Source organism: Balaenoptera ricei, chromosome 21, assembly GCF_028023285.1.
Source record: "Balaenoptera ricei isolate mBalRic1 chromosome 21, mBalRic1.hap2, whole genome shotgun sequence".
In the NCBI taxonomy this organism is placed as follows: Eukaryota; Metazoa; Chordata; class Mammalia; order Artiodactyla; family Balaenopteridae; genus Balaenoptera; species Balaenoptera ricei.
The window spans coordinates 3,658,918-3,679,078 of NC_082659.1; positions in this window are offsets into that span (position 1 = coordinate 3,658,918).

A 20,161-nucleotide genomic window follows, 5' to 3' on the forward strand; every position below is an offset into this window, starting at 1 on the left:
ATAGCAAAGTGATTCAGTTATACATGTATATATACATTCTTTTTCATATTCTTTTCCAGTATGGTTTCTCACAGGATGTTGAATATAGTTCCCTCTGCTATACAGTAGGACCCTGTTGTTTATCCATTCTATATATAATCATTTGCATCTACTCACCCCAAACTCCTGATCCATCCCTCCCCTACCCCCCAGCCCCCTTGGCAACCACAAGTCTGTTCTTTATGTTCCTTATCAGATAGTCTTGACTACTTTTCAAGCAATTAAAGCACAAGGAACTTATCTTTGAGTGTATACTAACCAATTAAGACAACTTCACCCAGTATCAAAGTAGAAGATTATACCCATAATCTTCTGTCTTAAACAGAGGGTCTCCAGAAGACTTCTAGAAATAGTCTACAGAAGCAAACTACAGACCGAATCTTTGGAATATGCATGAGGTAACCAGTATTTGCTAAATGCCATTGGGACAAGAGATTCTTAGATGCCTAGAACCATGTTTGTAATACCCTCTTTACATACATTTCCACTTTATCCCATCAGCTCTATTTTTCCTCTGCCCACCTTTAAGACTACATCTAAGATGCCCCCTTACTACTACTACTAACTTGCCTAGATCTAGGTTTTACCAGGGACAATCTATAAATGCTTTCCCTAACTAATTTTAGTATATTCAATTTATGTAATTTTGCATATGCTAATGCCTACAAAATACAAATGAACTAACAAATTCAGGTTGTATCTGTTCTAACTGTTCAAGCATAGGAAAACAATGAAAATAATATAAAGGGTATATCAGACCACCTTAGCTATACTGATACTCTTTTGAACATAAAGGAAATTATCCTTGGGATGAAGTAGGTAAATAAATGTTCTAGGGGTGTAGCAGTGATTGTTTTTTTTTCAAGAAAACTGCCAGAGACAGTATACTTAGAACTCCACTAAAATTGGTTACATCTCTTGCACATTCCCTAATTTCTTTTTTTATGTGGGAATCATTCCTTTTTTTTTTTTTTTTTTTTTTCTTTTTCTTAATACCAATCTAGGAACAAGGCATATTTTTCTGTGGGATAAAGAGTTAGACAATTACAATTATATGACTCTCCAACTTTCTCAGAGGACAGTCTTCTTGAAGAGATGGGAGGGACAAAATTCTTTTCTGGTAATATAACTAATACTTTTTAGAACAGACTCCTAAGGATGGTTATCCTACCCATTGGAATAAACCATACCAGGTGGTAATCAAAAAATGTGTTCCTCACTTTACCTGATGAATAAAATAGCGTATTTCCTGGTGGCATAGCCTACCAATTTAATTCCTTAGCTTAAGTAATTACAGATGAAAGAATAGCCTCTGATTTTCTTTTGGCCAAGCAGCAGGAAGTCTGCACTATTGTTAGACTTCATGTACCTAAATAAATACCACAATTAATATGGAAAGTCTATATCAGTACTAATGAAGAGGCAGCCCTGCTAAACTTCATCTAATTTAAAGAAAGGAATGTATGTAATTAAAAGAAAATATAGACTTAGGGAGTCATTGACACTTGTTTTCTTGATCAAGCCTGAAAGATCTTATAATAATTTGTTACACTTGCATGTTTCATGTCCCTTTGATATGTTATCCAGAGCCTTGATGCTTTTGTGCCACCACTGTCCCTACATGATTCAGTAAGTCATTCAAAGAAAAAAACAGTGTGCAATCATGCTGATCGGCGCTCAAATTGATCATCAGACTTTTACAAACCTTTATCTTCCGGTAGCATCAGCAGCACCGGCGAGCTTCTAGGCACTTCCTGGTAATATAGCTCCTGCACTTCTGGCTTAGAAGGACAAAAGCGGGGGCCTGAGGATAAAAAGCTTCTGACTGAGGAGGGAAGGACTCATCTTTCTCAGAAACTAATAACATCTAACCACTAGAGCTGCGTGAAAGTAGTTCTAAATGATCCATGACAATTCGGCGGCGTCAGTAGGCGCGCTTCTGAGAGCCAGCCAATAACAACCTTACGCTTTCAGGATAAGAACCTTTAAGGCTTCTGAAAGTCAGCCAATCCATAAAGCATCGCTCCAGTTTACATACTTTTGAAATCTTTGAAGTTCATACTTCCAAACGCCTGTATACAATCATTTGTCCACTTTGTTCAAACACTGCCTGTGTATCTTACAGCTTTCCCTTCATTATTGATTAATATTGTAAATTCAGCTTTCTTTTTTCTCTTCCTTCCCCTCCTTCCTCCCTCCCCCCCCAATCCTTCCTTCCTTTTTCTCCTTCATAATGAAGTTTGACCTCTCTATTTATCATCCATATTTAACTGTGCAACTTAGTTCATATCAATTTGTAGCCCCAAAATACAAAGGTGAAAATATGTTACCTATTCCTTTATTTTATATACCCTATATTTTTACATAAGTGATAAACAAATGTAGTAGTTACACAGTATAATGCATGCATGATATTTTGTTTTACTTTCATAAATCAAAGAAATGTACATCTTGATTCTGTTTTAAAAAAGAGCTATAAGTCAGCAGTCTTGTGACTGTCAAAGAGAGTCAGCAGTGCAGACAATACAAAAGTAAGGCTGTGTTTCATTTTGTCAACATTGGCTATTAGAAATTTAGAGAAAATATTGAGAAAGAAAGGAAAAAAATCATCATGGCATTGACCTATTTTAACATCTGATTGATATCTCATTAATAGCTATTTCTTCCATTTCCGGATTTTCTCAGAGAATGTATCTTTTTTCCTTAAATGATAGTATTCACCACAAAAATGAAGAGCTATGTATGAAATGTTTGAAAGCAGAGAAATGCTTTAGGGGGTTGGGAGAAAAAATATCTGGCAAGGACTTTGTTCATGCAATGTGTTTGCAAGTCGAAGTATATCAAAGGAAATAGAATCTCATGATCTTACTCTAGAGAGATGCCAGCTACTAGGGAAGAAAACACTTACGGGCTTTAGCAAAACTCACAGTATAGGTCAGTTAAATGCAAATTGTAAAACACAAAGGTTGATTTTAATCCAGTTTGCTTGCTTGGAAGAAAGCTTTAAGCCTTTCAAAATTCAGAGAGGCTCATAAATTGAGAGCTAGCTAAAATCCTATTAAACCAAAGAGGGATTATGTAGATTAATAAAAGGGTTTTTTTGTTTGTTTGTTTTAGTATAATATTCTCTGAACCAGTCTTGATTATTGGTGTCTTCCCATTGAGTCCTTTTTTGAAACTAGTATTCATACAGTCCTTATAAATGAGGGAGATTGCTAGTTAATACTTTTTAGTGACAAATTTTACCAGGAATGAGGTCATTAAAAATATTTTGCTTATAGCAGTATGTGATAGAAGAACATATTAAGATTAAAAATTAAGTGTGCAAAAATAGCTGCATAAGCTAGATCCACCAGAGCGTTGCATTTGCATGCAGGATGGGAAATTTTGCCAGGTTTATTTAAATTTCTTGATTTTGTTGCTGTAGTTCCCCGCCCTTCCCCCGACCCCCCCCCCCCCAAATTGGTCAAAAGATGGATAGACAGACAGACATAGATGTATGTATATAGATACCTATCTCTGTCCATTTATATACCTGATATCTTATTTGTTTGAGTAAACTTGAAAACTTTTATTAATGATACATTGACAGTTCTTAAAGAGATTTTTAGTTCTTCAGAAACTTATATGACTCGCGCTTTAGAACAGGATAAGGGCTAATGAATGCAGGTTATGTATATACAGTTAGCCCTTGACCAATGTGAGGGTTAGGGGCACCGACCTCTGTGCAGTTGAAAATCCACTTGGAACTTTCCAGTCCATTTTCCAGATCCAGGGTTCCATATCCCCAGATTCAACTAACCGTTGATCGTATAGTTCTGTAGTATTTACTATTGAAAAACGTCTGCACTTAAGTGGACTCCGGCAATTTGAACCCAGGTTGTTCAAGGGTCACCTGTGTATAGTTTTTTCACCTAATATTTCTTTAAATCTAAGATAGCTACTTAAAATGGAAAATTAGTGTTTTGATTCTTATTAGGATACATAATTAGAAGGTGTTGTCTATTTATTTAATTACTACTTATGAGTCCCTGAGATGTTTCAGGGATGGTGCGATGCACTGTGAATGAAGAAGGACTCTGCCCTTGGGCCATCCACTGAGGGAAGTTGGTCATTGATTTCTTTATGTATGTCCAGACCCTTATTTATGTAATGAATAAAGATACAGAAATCTAGCAGGCAGAAGTAAGTATCCATACAGACATAGACACAGTGTAGAAAATAATTAGAAAAGTATAAATGTATAGATAAAAGCATAAAATGTAGATACAATTAAATATTTTAAATTAAGTCAGTATTTAAAAGTGAGTAAGGCTCTTCTCTTAATTCCATTCCTGGGTTGTATTATTCTTAAAAAGGAACATGATTAAATGCTTGTTTTAAAATAATCTCTAAAAAAGACAGGGTTATTTAAAAAAATTGGCTGGGTAGTCCAAATGGAGAAAAATGGTAGAAAGAAATACCTTAGAGGACAGTTTTGTTGTACAACATTTGGCCTTAAATAAATGCATGGACCTGCTACTGAAAATGTATTACATATGTCAAAGGAACAGTAATTAAACTGCTCCCTCTAAGCTTTTCTGATAGGCCATTTTCAGAATGAATGGCTGAGGCTGAGAAAGGGCACTTGGCATTTAAGATCCCTACCTTTAGGGTATTATTCTCCCTGATTTTTCCATTCAACATGATTTCTTTTTTCCCTTTCATGACAACTTAGAAGAAAGTTTTCTGCTATTTAGCAAAAGATGACTTTAGAGTCACATAGAAATTGTAAACTGTTCTTATAGTATATGTAATTAATTTGGTCATTAAAGAGAAATGATTAATGATGAGGGTACATATATATACTAAAGAAGGATGACAGATTTAACAGGTTGTCATGGTAAAAATGGCAAATTTTACAGTTTGACATTGACTAATGGAAATTAATATATATACCACAGTTATTGTCACAAAATAGTTGAAAATTATCATCTATTTAAAGTTGTTTTTTGTGTATGTATGATATATATAAATATAGTTTGTGATCATGACCTGCAATTTCTTTTTGAGAACAAGTTGTTCATGAAGTAAATCCTTACTAATATTTAAAAGAAACTGATAAAAGTTGAACTGTTCTTTATTAAAAGTAATTATTAATCACTTTCAAAACTCTTGCTTATAAAAATTAAATTTAATTGATATTTTCCACATACTCTCATGAGTTTCTCTTCATTGTGTCTCAACACACATCATACAAGCGTATAGCACACATACTAACTTGCTGCACTAAAAGTAACGTTTTTGTTTAACATTTGTGCTGCTACCTCTTTCTTATTCCCAAATCTACTAGCAATAACTGGAAAAGGAAAGGAAGCAGACTAATTCAGAATTAAGTGCTAAACCTCATCATTTCAACCTGTGTATACTCCTGCCACATTTTATTTTTTAAAATCCTGTCACTGTCTTTTCATTCCTATCTTAACATGCTTTGTATTTTATTTCAATTTTTGCAACTATTGTCAGTCTGCTTGTATCTTTTTTCTTCCTATGTGTTTACAAGTTGTAAACCAAACTTAAAAAATCAGTCATAAGAATATAGTTCACACTGGCCAGAGTCTTAACAATTAATCACACAAGCCTTCCTTCTATATTTTTAACATTCTCTGATTCTTATATTCATTTATTCACTTTTAAATTTTACAGATATTTATTAAGAACTTATTGTGTGCTAATCACCTTTCTTCTCATTAGGAAAACAAAGATAGTTAATAGCCTCTGTCCTCGAAGCACTAAAAATATGAGAAATAGAGAAACAAGATAACTATTACAAGGTGAGAAATCAATGATGGCAATAATGAAGCAATGGAAAAGGACTCCTAAATAAGTTAATAATAAGGAAAGGGTGTGAATGTCTGGAAAAGACTTAGAGAAGCTTACATTCAGTCTGAAGCTTAATAGATGCTTGATGAGTATAAATATATAAGGGAAAGGGTAAGAACCATCATTTCCCAAAAGAGAAGGAATGAGTAAAAGAAAGGAGGCCCCAAATGTATATACCATTCCATGAATATTTTAGGGGAGGATGAATTAATAATGAGAAATAAACCTCTTGGTAATTGACAAATATCTATATGTGTGCTGCTTCCTGAAATTCCAATAAAACCACTAGTTGTTTAATTAGTGGATGTGAAACCAAACAAATATAATAGACTTAATTTTGACAGTTCTCAGTTTCTGTATTCTAAATGTCTTCATCCAAGGAATTCTCCTGCCATATCATATCATAAAATATATAATATTCTAAAAGATAGACTAGATGAAGTTATAGGTGATATTAACTGTACGTAAAGGTATAGAATTATCAGAAATGACCTCAAAATCATCACCCTGATTTGTAATATGGAAAAGCTTGATTTAACAAACATTAATAAAATCATTATTTTAACGTAAGATTTTTCAAAAGACATACCTACCTATTATGGATAAACACATGGAGGGGCCATTTGGTTGTTGCAGAGTATCTAGATGACTATTTATAGATGACTATTATATCTTAAGAACCAAGTTATTAAGAAGTTATGAATTAGTAGAGCCAAGACTTAAGACAGCCTCGTTCCAAAACCCATGTGATCTTTTGTTACTGAAATTGCATACGTTAAGCCAGAAGAGTAGTTTTTTCAATATGTTCGTAGGTAAGTGAGTTGGGGTTGGTAGGAAGAGGAGGTTCCTACCATGAAATAATATGCAGTGTCTCGATATATAAAACAGACAAAATGGGTACTCCTACCCTTGAAACAAGATTGTAAACTGCTTTCCATGAATCATGATACAACCTTTATTGTCCATGATGAAGAATCTGAAACTCACAAACAGGTATTGTCATCATCATTTTAAATTTTTTAAAAGATATTACCACGGAAAATGTGACATTGTAAGTTACCATTTTTTAATAATTTGCTCCTTGATATAGCAAATAAATAAAATGAAACAACATACACACAATGATAATTTTAAAAATACTTTGTTAAATAATAGTGACTCAAATTTTATGTTTCAGTAATTATCAGCTACAACTGATTTAATGAAAAAATTATCAATTATTAATACTTCATATTATAAACTCTCAAATCATTTATAGTATGCATGCTGTTTCTTTGCTCATGTAGGGCAATAATTCCGTTTCTTTCCTTTATTTGTCAAAAGCTCACAACACATTGTAATTTGGCTCATTATTTTTTAGGGACGGTTTCCTAAATGTTTATAGTGTTTAATTATCAACTGATTCTTGCATGCAAGGACAAAATTCCGTTATTTAATCTTAGAGTTAAACACTTAAACATGAGAATATGTAGCTAAAATTCCCCCAATAAGCTGAAATAATTCGACAGTGGTTACTGATTTTAATATAATTACTTTAACGTGTAGTCATAGTTTTTTAATATACAGTACTAGCCAGTTATCCTGATAACTTTATGTAGCAGGTAGTTGTTGAAAGAAATTTCAAAAAGGAGAGAACTGAAGTTATAATTATTGACTTCTAATGATTTATAATGTAATCAAAGATACTGCAAATGGAGTTTATTTGGAAATCGCTGTATATATTAATCTACATTGTAGATTTTTCTTTAATAGGACACTTAAAGTGTTGTTCCCTTTCTTAGTAAACAAGAGAGTTGCTAACAGAAAAATAGTCTTGCCTTAAATATTTGTCTGTAATCTGACGTGAATGGTATCAATTAAGGTCCATACCATAAGCGTGATTTTTCTATTTTATGTAATTTTAAAGAAATAAGTCATTGAATAGTTAAACATGATTTTAATTATATAAAATCACATATTTAAGAAAAGACATTTAAGTGACAGTTTTAAAACTGATGAACCCATACAGAGAATATATTCTTCATTTATTGAGCCTTAATAAAAGTAATACTTGTCCCGGCATCTTATTCACATGCTTTAATTAGAATATCACTTTGTGATTTATATCACAGAGTAAATATTTGGTTATAATAAAAAATCCAACCCAACTTTAGGCAGGGAAGGAGAATTTATTAACCAGACACTGATATCTCATGATACCCAAGGACAGAAATATATCTATATCTTAAAAACCACTGGAACTAGGAACAAGAATGTCAGGATGACTTGGCCTCTCGGTCTCTTTTTCTTTTCTTTTGTTTTCATCCTCTTCTTTTTCTGTTTTAGTTTTTGCTTTCTTTCATGTGTTAGTAAGGATGGTTTTATCCACATAACAAGAATCATACCCATGGATATATTTCAAATAAAATAATAATCTATCACTTAATAGTGTCTAAAAATCCCAAGCATTTTTTGAACTTAATATAAATGTGGAATGTCAAATCAATAGGGACATGTAGATTAATTAATACATATTTGCAGATTGAACATTTGTTCAAAAGTACAGATGGATTCATATCTACCATATTACATTCAAATACAACTAATTCCATTTGTGATTTATTTTAATGGACAGTATGAAGCACAAAAACATTTTAACATTTTCCAAAGTGTTACCCAATAAGTAATTTATTGGATAATGGTACTTTCTCTAAACATGCCAACTCCATGAATACAAACCTAGGGTCTGTTTCTATTTTTTTCTTGTGTTAATATGACATTCTTTTACCAGGAGTTAGGAAATTCTTCAGAATCAGATAAAGTATTAAAATAACTATTTTTAAATATGTTATAAATATGTTATAGCTGTTCACATAAAACAGTTTTTCGAATAGCTCAGCAATGTATTATTAAATTTCAAATGAACAAAATACCTTTATAAATTTTACTTCAAAAGATAAGATTATAAATTCGTGAATGTCAATAAGAGAGGACTGTCATAATCAAATACGGTGCTTTTAAAATTACCAATTCATCTGTTAGAAGATATGTAATATATTGCACTATTAGTTTATTTTGGCTTTACCTGTTCATCTTATTTTCAGGAAGGATGTTTGCCTTTAGGCAATACCAGTTTCCTTTTTCATGATGTTCATTAAGTTATTCAAAGTTCCCAATGTTTACTAGACAGGGATTTCTTCAAGGCACAGCATCCATTTAACACTAGTTCCTAACACAGTGTTGGGAACATAGAAGATATAAAATGACCCTGCGGTTCTCAAAGGATAGCATGTTTTATCTCTCTCAGTTAAAGACTTTAAGCTCTTAGGAAGTGGCGAGTAATGTGAATAGTGGATTAGAATCATTCAGTCATACTTCCCTCCTTTTTAGCCAAATGACACTCAGATGTTCTACCTTCAGTTTGCATCAGAGCTTTTATGGGTTGAAAATCATGGCACATACCGAATGTGGTCAATGTACATTTGTTTTTGCTTCAAAATAGAGGACATTTAGAAAAAATGTATTTGTTCTGTTTATTTTAAAATTTATTTTTAATTTCATTTTTCAACTTTACCTTCTAGTCAGAGAATGATGCCAGAGTATCTTTTTTTTAAAATTAGGCTTAATTTATTGCCTATTTTGTAACATTAGTAATGTTATTTGTTATTAAATAATATTCTATTACTGCCTCACAAAAGCTGTGTATCTCTGCAGTTAATATTGGCTATTTAATGGGACACTACTATATTCTGATTCTTATTTAATTATATTATAAAATGACTATATTTTGTTTCTTTTTTCTTATTTGATCTACAAATATCAAGAATACCAGTTTAACGTTTCCATCTGAATTCATGTTCTTGCCAACTTATCCTTATATCTCTAGCAGTTCTATTTTGATGCTAAATTACTTAGTGGATAAAAGTTCAAAAACATTGAAGTTTCATATGGCTTCGTTTTGTCTTGCAATTTTACCAACGTTCTTTTGTTTGGTGTTTGCCTTTTGTACTATTTCCTAAATCTTAACAACTTATCAGAATCAACTAGGAATCGGAAATAAGAAAAACTTGGAAGCCTAGGTTGTGTCACAGACTAAGGCCAATTAAATTAGTGTTTCTGGGAAAGGGGTCAGGGATTACCTTGTTTTCAGAGGTCCACAGATAAATCTAATATTTAGTATTGTGAGGTTCGCTGTCCTGATATATGCTTGCTCTTCCTCTTCTTGTAGCACATTTTGCTTAATTGTGTCTCATGAGAGGAACATAAGTGTTCTCAGAACTTATTTTAAGATATTTTCTATTTTATTGAGGAGGCAAATTTATTAGTTAAGTTTGGACCTGCTAATTACATCTGACTTTTAAAAAAAAAACAACATTGTTTTGGATCTCTTTTTTTTTTTTTTTCTCTTTTATTTTTATCCTTTCATACTTTCACGAGTGAAAAGCAATTCTAGAAGTGAGTAGGCACAACCATCGTTTGGTGATCCGGTTAAGTTCCTTGTATTGGACCCCAATGTCCGAGAGTCTGCTTCAGTAGGTCTAAGACGGGGCCCAGACCTGTAACTTATCAAACAACTGTGGTGACCCTGATAAAGATGCTGGTCTAAAATGACCAGCATTAGTGAAAGGGATACGATATCTCCTCTCACCCCGTTTAATCAGAACTCCAAACTTCCAGCAGTTAGCGCTGAAAGAGAAACCTCAAAGGGAAGGAACTGCGCCCAGAAAGTTGCTCTCTCCGCCTTTGGCCAGTCTCAGTTCTGGCTCAGTTACTTCCACTCCATGAAGATTGCTCAGTAACACTCTGGATGCAGTTGTTTTCCCTTAGAGAAGATTAGAGCATTTGGAGCAATCAACATCATTTTTTAAACATTAAAAAAAGAACCCTAGTGATATGCATACAGGCTGTATAAAACCGTAAGAGCAATGGTAACATGCTTCTTATCCCATACTTTGCCGTTTGCTCTCTTTGGTCCAGCACACGTTGACTATAAGTGCTCTGTCTTGTATGTATTTAGGCCAGATCCATTCCCAGACTCTTCTAAGTATCTTTGTTTTTGGAGGTAGGATTGCTAGCACAGTGACCTGCATGGTATATGAGTGTAAGAAAATGTGCTATGTGAGGAGTGGACTTCCCCAGAGCAATTCCTCTGTCAACAACACTTCCTTCCCAAATCTTATTATTTTCAAAATAGAACTCACTGTTTATATTATATATAGTTCCAGAATTACGTTTTCAACATTTTCTAGTCAAAACGGGATTACATTTGTGTTTTATAGAACTAAAATGCTTCTATTTTAACTGAAACTCATATGTGGTCTTCAGTTACTGTGTTACAAAATAGGAAATAAATTTCCTTCACCTTTTCTCTAGTCTATTAAACATTATCAATGGATACAGAGAGACTGATACCTTAGTTCTACCACTAAGAAACTGATTAGGGAGGTGCTGGGTATATAGTTGTGAAAATAATGCAATTTTGCCTTTGATGTATTTAAAATCCAAATAAACCAGTTACTATGAACCTACAAATTATGTTCTTATGTAAGCCTACAGTACAGGGTTTTAGAAGAGAAATAAATTTTATATTTGGTTAGGGACAGCATAGAGAAAGCCTGGCTGAGGAAGTGTTATTTAAAATTTATGAGTGTTACACCTGAAACTAATATAATATGGTAAATCAACTCTACTTAATTAATTGCAAACAATGTATCAGAGTGATGATCAGTAGGAATTAGCCTGTGAACCCATGCTGGGTAATAGAGGGGCTAAGGGAGAAGGAAAAGGACTTTTTCCATAGAAGGAGCAGCCCGTAATGACATACTGATTAGACTGTTGATTATCAGGAGATGCTACGTGGGGGAGGAAGATTTCTGTGTGATGCGTTGCTCCAGGGTTGCTTTTCTGACAGGCAAGGCCGCTCACTGGGGTTCACGTTACTTTAGAACAGCAAAGGTGATGAGTCCTCTTGCCTCACAATCCACTCAGAGTCTGCACTTACATTCATACACTCATAAACAGTGATGATCAGAGTTGCTGTAACCCCTCTCTCCCCTCAAGCACAGAAGGAGTGTACGATTTATCCCAGACATCTCAAGTGTACCTGGAGGCAGCCCCTCCTCCTCATCTCCTCCTTAGACCCAGTCATCCCACCCAGCTGCAGCCCAGGCTTTCCAGGAAGCTAGTCAGGGAGGTTCCAGGCCTGCACCCAGGAGCTTCTGCTGCCTGCTCTTAATCTCCTCGGGTTTGGTGGCAATCTGGGACAGTATAGTCAGGCAGTCCCCACCCTCTCCCTACTGGCTTCCTTAGTGTCCTCTCAGGTGAAATATCCTTCCCTTCCGGGAAGTGGCCACGGAAGCGTTTGCTCACTGCTAAATAGCCAAACTCAAGGGGAGGCTTAGAGAGGGCTTCATGCCCATCATTATGCCCACATCCCCCGTTAGCACAGAGTATAAATGACAGCAGTGTGCCTGCTCCCTAAACATAGTGTCAAGACAGGCCCCCCACACCTCCCAATCGCTGTGCCACAATCAGCGCTTCTCCATTGTCAGTGCTCTTGATGCTTCAGTAACGGGCCACCTCTGGAATGTAGGGCCCACCAAGGGTAGAGGAAGCACTTTATCCCTAAAAAAAAAACAAAAAACCTGATTTTTTAAATATTATTAATAAAAATACACACATTTCTGATTTTGGGGGCATTAACTTATATATTTATAATTCTGAGATACTTGTATTGGCACTACTTAATCAAAATGTGATTTTTTTATCTAATTAAAAATTCTTGTAAAATAATGACAGAATGACTTTGGAGATTAGAAGAAATATTTACACTGCTGTTAATTTTCAAAAGAGAATTTAGTAAATAGTGTCCTTGATGTAAGTGCGTGCCAGAGGGATATTGATTTTTTTCTGTTAATTATGTCTACTACAAGCACAGAGTATTCAAGACTCTTTCTCTTCATTCTTTGAAATACGTGTGTGTGTGTATATGTGTGTGTGTCTATATATATATATGTATATACTGTGCCATCTCAAAAAAATGGAGAAACTATCACTTGTCATAACTAGTGTTGAAATTAATCTCTGCTGTGATTCTTAATTTGTAGGATTTATAGGGGTCAGTGCTGGTATTATAACTTAAGAGGGTTCCCTTTTACCTTTCTTTCAAGAAATAGGTTGGAAAAATTGCAGTCTTCTCAATTGTTATGAAAATTATTTAAAAAACTGATTAAAATAAAATCCCCCCAAAATTAGAAAACCCAATAAATGAATCCCTTCATTCTTCATGACAAATTATACTTTTCTATAATGACATAGTATTTTTTGCCTGAAAACAGAATTTGTAATTATGTATATTAGATAAAGAGAGCATTAGTATAGTCTACACGGTGGTCATCATCCTTGTTCTAGAAAACATGTTTATTAGTGAGTTGACCTAATGATAAAATGTGCAACGATATTGTGGTGGGGAGTGAACAAAATATGTTGCATCAAATGATTCAAGAAAGATGGGATAAATCTAATAATATCAAATTTAATGGAAATGAGGTCAAATTATCCATCTTATTTCCAAGAAAACCAAATTATATTAGGAAAGTCAGAAGAGAGAATACATAACTTAGCATGAAAATCAGGAAGAAACAATTATAAAATAAGTAAATATTATGTTCGAAATTAGAAAAATGGCAATAATACCAGAAAGATCATTTAATTTAAACTGTACTAATAGGAGTAAATTCAAGTCAAGAATGAGATGATGGTCCTCAGGATGATAATGGAATATGATCTGTAACTCTATCGCTAGACCCCATGTTAGGAGGGCCTGCTGAATTCTTCTGGTCCCCTAGGGCAGTATCTAATTGAGGTTGTTAAGAGATAACATTCCACCTGCAAGTTTAACATGAGGACACGAGGCTTATCACATCACGTGTTTTATTTTTCCTGTGCCCTGTGTACTGTGTACAGCCTATTAAAAAGCAGGCGCCTTATAGTAGTTCATGACATCTAACACACATTTCCCTGCAGTATGGCCTTGGTGTTTCCCATCTTTTCATCTTTAATCAGGAATTTAAAAGCAAGATTAACGAGACACTATCTTATCTCCCACTTGTAAAATTTTTAAAAAGTGAGACCATCCGGGTTAAACATTTCTCCCAGTGTCTGATGCTTCCGGTCTGTGCAGTGGTCATCGTCCTGATAGTGACAGCTAGAGTGAAAAATAGAAGGGGTGATTACAGTTGTCACACCGTCCTATGTCTACTTCTTCCTTTTGGTGTTTGCCATTTCTTATTTCACAGGGATCTGAATGCTTTGACTGTCCACTGCTTCCTGCTAAAATTTGACCATTATTACATGCATGATGTAATGCCAGATTTTGAGATCTTGACTTTCAGAATTAGCATCTCAAGCTAGAATTTAAATAATATAATTCATCACAATGTGTTCCATATATAAAATTTGTAATTCTAGCAATATGGCTGGATCCATCTGTAATATGGTAATTCCATGCACTTGTCTATTGTTGTTGTTTTTTTCCTGTCCCCTGTCCTGCTGAGATTTAAACGACTAGAAGCAGAGGCTTCCCTCGCTTGGTGCTCTTGTGAACAGTGACATTAATCCCTTGTGCACCATCCACATGCTGACTTTCCCACACAGGTGTTGGCCCATCAGTTCCCACACCTGCAGAGGTGCTCCAAGCCTTGGTGTGATCAGCTGCAGTTTACCCTCATGCTGTGTCATGCATAGCAGCCCCTGAGTCAGGCGCTACAGCTTGGCCTTCACCACCTATATAATCTGAAGGAGCCTCCAAAAATTCAGCATCATCAGCTGCTTCATGAAACACCAAAAGAGTGGCGAGGACACTGGGATCACACTACTGGCCTATTAACAAAGCGCACAAACAGTCCCATCCCAAAAATTCTGCAGTCTGTTTGTCAGCATCTCGAGTGAGGCATTTAGCTACCTCCACCCCAGGTTACTTGTCCCAGAGGTCAGGGTCATACATGGTGGCCATAGGTGCAAACTCTTCATAGCAGAACAGTGAATCTTCTCTTCTGGGCCTGATGCAGGTCTGCCTCTCTATTTCCCAGCCCTGGGTTTCTCCTCTCCTTTCGCCTGAATGGAAGCTAGCTAGATAGGTTTCTTTTCCTGCATTTCCTCAAAATGCCCCTTGCTAGCTCTCCTGATGGCTGGCTCCCTTACTTCTTTCAGCATTTTGCAACAATCCTGGCTTCCTGGTGAGATCTGCCATGAGCATCACATACACAATGGTAGTTCACTCCCCACCTTATCCCCATCTCAGTAACACTTTTCCACATCACACTTACAACCTATTATATAACCTACTTGTTTATTTTGCTTGTTACTTGTATCGCCACACTGGGATATAAACTCTAAAAGGATAGATAATATTGTTTTGTTGTGTTTTGTTTTGTTTAGCACCAATTCCCCACTATTTAGTAAAGAGCTCAATAATTACTGAATAAATGAATTCAAAGTAACAGCCCCACATGTAGACCACAAGATTTTTCTTATCAATCAGCAAACTATAGTAAACATTCTAGGGCAGAATAGATATGGGTTCCATAATGTTATTGTTCACTATGGCACTTTTATTATTATGGCACTTAAATTGTTTCTAAGTTGTTAGTAATTATTTTATTATTGTTTTATCATTGAATATAGGATACGTATCCCAGTATCACTCATGAGCATATCTGGAGTTCAACAGTCAAAGTGATCGATGGGAAGGAATGGCCAGAAAAGTTGCTACTTTTTATACCAGGCAATGGCTGCATTCAAGGTAACTTGCTACTAGGTTATGGCCTACTACAATTTACTTTTAGGGAAGCTATAGATTATCCACGTGTTCTGTACATTGACTGTAATATGATACATAGCAAATACAGATTAATATAATATGAACATAAAGTTGATAATGCTAAATACTATTTACTATTAGTAAATTTACTAAAACATTTTTTAAAAGTAACAGTAGTAGCAGTTGGATACATTTTATCCCTGGAATAGTCGATAATTTAAAGCTGGTAAAATAAACAGCAACCATAAATTAAACAATTTTTGCAATCTCAAAAGATATCAAAAAACCAAATAAAATAATCACCTTACTTACACCACAAGCACCTTAAATCCAATCAGAAACTAAACTAAGGTTAAAATGTTATTTTTTGTCCAGTGGAATTAATTTATTATATTACAAGGTGGAAAGACTATTTATTCTACAAATTTTATTTCTTCCAATGTTAAATATAAGTAATTGGTAACTGCAATGAAAAATAATTGTATTGTAGTATTTTTAAAATGGCAAATTATTTTAATCATCCATCAGTATATCAATAAGCAATATCAGTATATCAATAAGCAAAAATGTACACATTTTTACAAAATAAAGAGTAAGAAAGTACAATTTTATGTGTGTTATTAAGGTGTATTAAAAGCTAAATGACTGAAAACAAATCATACAGACAGATTTTTCAGTAAAATAAGCATAACTTTTACACAGAACCTTGTATATATTACTTGACAGTATAATAATTGTCATATAAAAGTCAGGGGTACAAAGCAGGCCAATTTGTATAATTTGTCAGGTAGGTAGTTAGCTAATTGAAAAACTATCAATTTAGTTTTTTAGTTCAAGACATACACTTAAACAGATACAAGATGAAAACTGTTAAATGAAAAACAACACACAAATAAACAAAGATAGTTTTAGAAATTGAGATGTCAACATTTGAGTGTGAATGATGCTAACAGAATGGGTGGGTCACCCTATATCGGTATTTCTCTTGAGGCATTTAATGATTTGCTAGAAGAATGAGATCAAGAATCCAAGCAAAAATTGGCTGATTCACTGTGTCAAAGAACTGAAAGGTTAGAATTCATGGTTACAAAGTCAGTGAGGGATTGAGAGGCTAAAAACGTATAGGAGACACTACTTGAGTTCAAGACATAGTGTGAAGCTACAGTAATCAAGACAGTGTGGTATGGCAACAACAACAACAAGGGAAAAAAAGATAAATAGATCAGTGGAACAGAAGAGAGAAGTCACAATAACCCCCAATACAGTCAACTGATCTCTGACAAAGGAGCAAAGGCGATACAATGGAGCAGAGATAGACTTTTCATAAATGGAACAACTGTGCATCCACATACAAAAGAATGAATCGAGATACAGACCTTACACCCTCCACAGAAATAAACTCAAAATGGATCATAGACCTAAACGTAAAACATGAAACTAAAGACTTCTGGATGATAACATAAGAGAAGGCCTTGGGTATAGTGATGCATTTTTAGATACAGTACCAAAGACATGATTCTAGAAATAAATAATTGATACGCTGGATTTCATTAAAATTTTTAAAAGTCTGCTTTGCAAAAGACAATGTCAAGAGAATCAGAAGGCAATTCACAGACTGGGAGAAAATATCTGCAAAAGACACATCTAATAAAAGATCGTTATCCAGAATATACAGAGAACTCTTAAAACTCAATAATAAGGAAACAGAAAGAACCTGTTAAAAAAATTGACCAAAGACCTTTACAGGCACCTCGTCAAAGAAGACATACAGATGGCAAAAAAAGCATATGAAAAGATGCTCCTCATCTTATGTCATCAGGGGCATACATATTAAAACAACAATAAAATACCACCACACACATATTAGAATGGCCAACTTGCACAACGGACAACACCAAATGCTGGTGAAGATGGGGAGCAACAGGAATTCTCATTTATCGCTGGTGGAAATGCAAAATGACATAGCCATTTTGGAAGACTGGCAGTTTCTCACAAAACCAAACATACTTTTAGCCCCATGATCCAGTAATTGTGCTCATTGGTAGTTACTGAAGGAGTTTAAGTCTTATGTCCACACAGAACCCACACATGGATGTTTATAGCAGCCTTCTTCATAATTGCCACAAATTGGAAGCAACCAAGATGTCCTTTGGTAGGTAAATGAATAAATAAACTGTGGTACATTCAGACAATGTAGTATTATTTAACACTAAAAAAATGAGCTCTAAAGCCATGAAAAACATGGGGGAACCTAAATTGCATATTACTAAGTGAAATAAGTCAATCTGAGAAGGCTACAAACTGTATGATTCCAACTGTATGACTTTCTGGAAAAGGTGAAATTACGGAGACAATAAAAAGATCAGTGGTTTCCTGGGGTGGGAGGAGAGAGGAAGATGAATAGGCAGAGCACAGAGGTTTCTTTAGGGCAGTGAAATTACTCTGTGTGATATCATAATAATGGAAATATGTCATTATACATTTGTATAAACCCATAGACTATACAACGGCAAGAATGAACCCTAAGATAAGCTATCGACTTTGGATAATTATGATGTGTCGATGTAGGTTCATCCTTGGTAAAAAACAAACGAACAGAACATTCTGATGAGTGATGTTGATAGTGGGAGCATATGTGGGGCAGAGGGTATGTGGGAAATCTTTGTACCTTCCTCAATTTTGTTGTAAACCTAAAATCGCTATTAAAATGAAGCCTTTATAAAAAAGTCCTACAGGAAAATGCACTGCAGAATGGCAAACCCAATTTTTTGTGCCACTTTTACTCTTGAGGCATTTACCAATTTCTAAGCTGTACTTCACAAGAGGCCAGCCAACTAGACAGTGGTCTTAAGTGAGGAGATTGGGAAATTAAGCAGTCTCAAAGGAGTAAGGAGAAAGGTAGAGAGTTCAGGAACTGCCAAAAAGTAGGTTTTCTCAAAAAAGGTTTTTGTTTGAGATCCCAGAAGAGCTCCACACTCTCAGCAAAGGCAAATAAAAATAATATAGATGATTGAACCAATATGATTGAACCAAGCATTAAATTAACTCCATGAAAGACTGGATGAAGTGACATCTTTCTTCTCAAATTGGCTGACTGGAGATATATATCTAGATCAAGATAATTTTATCCAAAGTCTCTTAACTATTTTCATACTTAATGCCCAGCCTTAAAACAAAATTACTAGACATGTTTGGAGATAAGATCAAATAATAGAAAACCAGTGGAAAAGATACGAAAAAGATACTAGAAACAGACACGAGGATGCATATATTGTAGTTATCAGACACAGTGTTAAAATCACTAATATGTTTAAACTTGTAGATGAGAGATGGAGGAATTCCATGCAGAAGTGAAATCTCCATATGTAATATAACCAAATAAATTTTTATAAATCAGAAACTGCTTGATATGTCAGATAACTCTGATGAAAGCATGTTAAAGGCAAACATTTTAATGTTAAAAATCCATAATTTGTTTGTGAGCAGGTAATATGCAAGCAAAAAGAGAAAAAATTATAGTGAAATAAAATGTAAAAATTAATCCAAAAGAAGTTAAGTAAGGAAGAAAAATATAATACAAAAGTAAAGAATGGGTAGTGGTGCCAGATACAGTCCCATAATATATTGTTAGATTTAAGTCTATAAATACCAGTGATCATAAAAGTAAGTGGGCTGAATTGTCTAGTTATGATGTAAAAAGTATCACACGAGATGCTTTTTGCATGAGAAGCATCTAAAGAATAAGGACCCAGAATGAATGGAAGAATATATATTAGGTAATGTTCAATTTTTAGAAAATCCTTGTATAGTGTTAGGCACATCAGACAATACAAATTGGACAGCAAAAATCATAACATGGGATAAAGTTTTCACTATAAAATTCAAGATATTTTACTTACCAAGATGATATGTAATTCTAAACTCATACAAAACACAAAATCGGGAATATGCTTAGACTGACACAAGCAGGGAAACTGGCCTCAGGCCTGCACTTTTGAGGACCCTTCTCTGGCCTTTCTCGAGTGATGCCCTTTTCCCAAATGGGTGAAGAGTCCACTGGGCATAAAGGAAAGTTTTCCTTTATTGAACCTCATTAAATTGAATAATACTATTGGTATTAAAAACACACAACACTACATGTATTTTTAAAAATGTTGTGTAATTAGGATAAAGCTATAAAGCAAAGCAATGAATCGCAAAATTCAGAATCACTCTGGGGTGAGAGAGGGAATTATGATCAAGGCACACAGCGGACCGCAGACTCCATTTAGTGTTTTCTCTCTTAGGTTTGTCAGTGTGTGCACAGGTATTCATTTTATGGTTCTTCTTTAAAGGCTGTGTGTAGTTTATACCATCTTTTGTATGTATGATTATTTCACAAAAAGACAATATTAAAAGAAGAAAAAGAAATTTGAAAATAAGTATGTAGATTACACAGAATAACTGACAAAAACTATGAAA